This window comes from Aulostomus chinensis, chromosome 17 (assembly GCF_037954235.1).
Source record: "Aulostomus chinensis isolate RoL2024-O1b breed Wild chromosome 17, RoL_Achi_v1.0, whole genome shotgun sequence".
Taxonomy (NCBI): Eukaryota; Metazoa; Chordata; class Actinopteri; order Syngnathiformes; family Aulostomidae; genus Aulostomus; species Aulostomus chinensis.
This window is the reverse complement of record NC_141336.1, coordinates 21,908,221-21,913,894: the sequence shown is the minus strand read 5'-3', so window position 1 is coordinate 21,913,894 and position 5,674 is coordinate 21,908,221.

Sequence of the window (5,674 nt, the reverse complement as noted above, 5' to 3'; positions counted from 1 at the left end):
TCTCTCTGTCTCACCCCCCTCCCTCTTTCACTCTCAGCCTCTACAGTTTTGCTCTGCATAGCATTCTAGAACTCATTTTTTGCTCTCCTTTCTAGAGGGAAGAGTGAGTGTGAGCCTAGTGTAAAAGAGACATGTGTCTGGGGGTGTGTAGGGATTCTACTACTCCCGGTGTGAAAGGAGGAGAAAGACGGACGCGCAGTGTGATATCCTTTGTCACAGAGCCAATACTTTCCCCCCTTGGCTACATCTTCCATTGACCCTCTTTACTCTTTTTGACAAGAGGCTAAAAAAGTTCACCTCTATATTTAACTCATCCGCTCTTGCCAGCTCGGGCAGTTTTAGCAGCTGATGCTAGCTGAATGCTAGGAGTTTTGGCCGGCCAGCGAGAGTAAGTTCTTCCCACTGACCCCTGGTGACAGCTGAACCATGCCATCATGCTAGGAAAGTACAGTGACAGCACCCACCCAACAGTGGTCCAAAGAGCCAGCAGTTGCTGACTGTGGAGGGCTAAGTTTCCTGGCTTCAGCAGATCCGAAGTGTTTTTGGCCCTGTTTTTGAAAAACAAATTCATTCATTTAATTACATTAGGCTGGAAAGCTAAATTTATTTTTCCAGAAGCTGTGTTGCACTTGCACATTAATTGAATTTGCCAGAGCACTGTATGTGCGAGATGTAGAAAGGAGATCATCAGATAAGAAGATGGTATGTCATTTTAATATTCTATTAATTTATAGTGACTGCTGGGGGCCAAGTCTAGAATGATGCAAAGGATGGACAACTGCTTATCACTTATCCTTTTGTTACTGATGCATATTCACAGTACCATTTGCAGACATTTAAAAGCATACAAGACTAGACTAGCAAATAAACTGAAAAGCTCAGTAATGAGGTTGTTAGCTTGACTAGCTAGTTTTCCGTCTTCAGTAACTTTGATGTAAAATCGTGAGGGGGGGTGGGGGACAAACCACAGGATTGTAAATCCTGTGATTGTAGCCGTTACCTACTTTGACTTAACGCGTCTTTATTTTTGTATTCTCATGAAGACAATTTATAGGGACATAAGTCAAGGCTAGCATTAGCGAACATGCTTGCAGCTTGTTAGCTTGACAGTTTATGTTCTTTCCTCAGTAAATCATCACTTTACTGTAAATGGTTGTGTTGAAAGTGGAACATTGATTTGTAAGGTGGGATATGGTCCATTAAATTGAATAAATGCTTCCTCTGTGTCAATTAAACGCCCCTGCTTGTATGTTCTTGGTTGTCCAGTGTGCTAGTGGTTAGCTAGCTAACAAGGAGCAGCCACTATTTGGGCAAATTTTCCCCTTAGAAGGTTGTGAATTCTTAAAAAAAAATTATATTCACACGTGTTTTTCTCATGTACACAGTAGCATGACTTGATCTGAAGACATCATGTATCACAAGGCCTCTAGAACCAAAAGTTTTGGTGCCAGACGTGTGATTCAGATACTGAAGAGCACATTATTAAAGTAATTACACCACTGAATGTGACCTTTACAGATAATTTCAATCAATACATTCTTCCTGCAGGGCTTGTCCTCAGCAGCTGTGTCCCTCCAAGATGGTGACTTTTGGCATTAATGCCAAAAGGGTAATTTAGTTACACATTGTTGCAAAGAGGAAATGCCTGTTTCCTCAGACAATTGTGAGGTGAGCCATTTTACAGATGACTTCATGTACGACAGAAACAACGGGGATGAACAGAGAGGGAAGCAAAAACCGTTGCGGGCCCCTTTTCTTTGTTTCCAGGCTGACGCTGGTATCTGTAACCGGTTAATGTTTAGTGAGTTTGAAGCTCAAGATAACCTTTCACTGCGATTTTGTTTCATACTGCAGCGGCTGGATGATTTATATGGTATTTAATCCAGAACATAGTTATGTATGAAGTCTGTTGTGTCTATCACCTGGAGGGAAACGCCTGGGGAACATAAAGATACAGCACTCCTGTCCCTCGGTGGAAACCAAAGCAAACAGAGGACACATCAGCGAACTGGTGGATAAGCTCACCGATGAAGTATGTCGGATTGACAAGGCCACTTTGTTAGTTCTTCGGTGTTGCAATGCAGATCTGACCCAAGAGGAGTTTTCACATGTAGCCATTGTCAGATTAGGTGGGTGTGGGTCTGACGTAATGTTGTTCGTGAAATGAAAACACACTTGAGCGGACAGATAGTCACACACCGGACAGACCGTCCGGTCGATACCGCTTCACATATCGGTTTATTCTCTTTTCCGAGTAAATACCTGGAGTTAAAGGTCACTGGAGCATCTGCCTGCTTTGGAATCACCTCAAAGACGTTTTTACCTTTTGTCCGTCCCATGTGTGCCACTCTTATTTAATCACAGCCGAGAAAAACAGCGCACATTTGTTTGACAGACATTTTCCTCCCCGCATATGATGTCATCCTCCTACATGTGGTATCGAAGAGGAAGATCTATCCAAACTGAGGTCATGAGAAGTGTATTTTGATTGAGTGCCATAATTCCCACACCCATAGTGAAGTAATGTGGTGGGATCCCGTGAGGAAGAGGTTTGTTATGATTTCATTCTGTATATATATATATATATATATATATATATATATATATATATATATATATATATATATATATATATATATATATATATATATATATATATATATATGTATATAATGCCCACAGGACAGCGGTCCTGTCCGGGCCCATCGGAGCTGCGTTGTTATGAATCATGGTAGGCTGGTTGAAGTAGCTGCCATTCCCACACTCACGATGAACCGTGCCGGAATTAAATTAAATCAAGACGGGTGATAAAATGGGGCTTTGAGGATCCAGATCTATTGCTGAGGAAGCTGTGATGCTTTATTGGAGATTTCATCGAGGGATACTGCAATATCACGTGTAAATTTAATTTATAACGCTATAAGTCAGGCTTGTCAACTCATGATTAAACCCACACTCGGCCTTCTGTTTTCCAGACACACATCATCAACATAAAACACGCACACACACACGCACACACCTTGATTCCTTCATTTCTAACAAAGTGCACCCTCCCCCTCCAAAATAAAAAAAAAAACAAAACCCAACTACATCTTAAACAACTCTCTCACTTACAGTTCCTCTGCTGGCTTGTTTATTTTATTTTTTGTCACGCTGATGGATGCTAATGAGCTGTCCCAGCATAGAGAGATTAGATGAGGCCGGGGCAAAAGGGAACATGGTGTTCCTGGACCGGAGCCACAAAGGGACGGTAGAATAAATAAGTAAAATAATTTTTCTAAAATAGCTTCAAAATGCAAAATACAAAGTTGTATCCTGGAGAGACTTGACATTCATCAAGCTAAATTTATTTGTGCATCACATACAGACTGAACCATAGCGTTAACGCTGAGATCTGTACTGTTGATTTGACCCCAGTCACCGTCCACATTGTTGTGAGGAAATAATTTAACCCTTTGGGGAATACCTTCACTTCCTTGCTTGTTTTGAATGAGAAATTAAATCACTTTTCAGAAGCCCCCCCATCATCGTCATCAGGTGAGAAAAATAAGTGATGTAATTTCCTGTGTGCAATTTACAATGCAAACTTTAGCTTATTCTTATTACTATTACTGTTTATTATTTTATTATTATTTCTATTATTTTATTACTATTGCTTGAGCTCTGAGTGCTTTTGTACTGTCTTGTGTATACAATGCTATGTCATTTACTTGAAACCCAATTTCCCTGATTAAAGTTCTATCCATCCATCCATCTATCCATCCATCCATCCATCCATCCATCCATCTATCTATATTAAAAAAATCCACAGACTGACGAGCAATCTACGATATCTACTATTAAATCCTTGTAAGGTGGATTTATTTAATGGATCTCCATGCTAGCTGTGGTTTAAATGTGAACTCAGCGTGTTTGGACAAGGGTACTGCTAACAAATCCATGAAAGTGATTTAAAATTTTGCGCACATTACACACAGATTTGTGTTCCTCTTTTATTGTCCTTACCTGACGCCAGGGGATCTTTGCCAATTTGATTGCCTGTGGTATAAAGGAAGCTGTAGCTAGTAAGCTTAGCTTAGCCAAAGCAATGTATAATCTACCATCAACCACATCTAAAGTTTTCTAATCGACACATTATATCGCCTATACAAAGTAAAGTAAAAAAGACGTATATGGAGTATAATGTGTGAATAATATCTCAACTGAGCTGAGTAATTTCCTTTGAACCCAGGCTTTAAACCAAGCTAAGCTAAGGTAATTGACTTTAGCTTTATTTTTAATGGATGAATATCAATCTTCTGGTGCAGGCCTCAGCAGGAAAGAGAATAACTGTATTTTGTACATGAGCACCCTGAATTATGTAGCCTACTAAAATCCTGAGGCCACTATGATTATTATTGATTACTTTCCTTCCGTCATGACCGGATTATTAGGTATTATGTGTGGTGGTGATACGCAGCACAGAGGAAGCTTTGGTCATTCAAATACCCATAAAACATTACAGCGTCAGACTTGGACTCAAGAGAACACCAAACATTGTGTAGTAAATTGCCCTCAAAAAGGCCAGCAGGGAACATAAGAACACAATTTGCGCCACAGGAATTCCAATGCAACGAACCACAACTTCTTTTATGTGGTACTGCGTCAGAGGGTTTTTTTGAAGGTTGACAGACAACTATGTCTAATTAGAGTTTGGATTTTCCGCTTTCTAAGACAGTAATAATGTCCCGTCCTAAATGATAGTGTACATTATTTATAAAAAGAATCAAAATTACATCATGCAACAGCTTTACTCAAACAAACAAGTGCTCCCTGTTTTTATTTTCTAGCCAAGAAATTCACTGTAACACTGTATTTCACGGCAATGAAATCTGATTCATTGGACAGTTCCCAGAGCACTTTTATCATCATATACATATTTACCATACATTAGTGTTGACAATGTGTCCTCCGGCCACTGGGACAATAATATCAATATGAACAAAGTAATTCTGTATTCATTATAGTAAACATCTGGTTTCACTTTTTGGTCAGTTGAACTTCTTAAAGCACCCGTGAGACATCTCGCAAAATACCCGAGTATATTACTGACCCGGCTTTGAGTCAGAATGTAGATATTGTTGAACACACTGTAGACATCACATCTTTTGTGGTCTGTGCGTTTATTGATGCTAGTCTGTTAATCCAAATTGCTTTGGAAATTATACACTCCAAAGTATTTTTGTCCTTTGTTTAGTCCTCTGATGCACCACTTATAGAGATGACTTACCATCTAAGAAACGTTAATTAAATGCTGAATGTGTTTCCTGTCCCGGTTGATCACACACATACACACACACACACACACACACACACACACACACACACACACACACACACACACACACACACACACTCACGTGGCAAGGGGGAAGTGACTCTCTGATGCATAACATGTTATCATGCATACCCACATAAACTCAGATTATCTTTGAGATGTATGAGCACTCAGAACACAAAATAATGAGTCTTAATTTAATATGTCCTCCTAACCAGACCAATAGCTTGACGTAGTAGCTGTGTTTTATTGTAATTGAATAAAGATGGAGGTCACTACAGAATCTTCTCCTTAGCAGCAGACCCCAGAGCACTACATCAACCCCCCCCCCCCCCCCCCCGGCCCCCACCACCACCC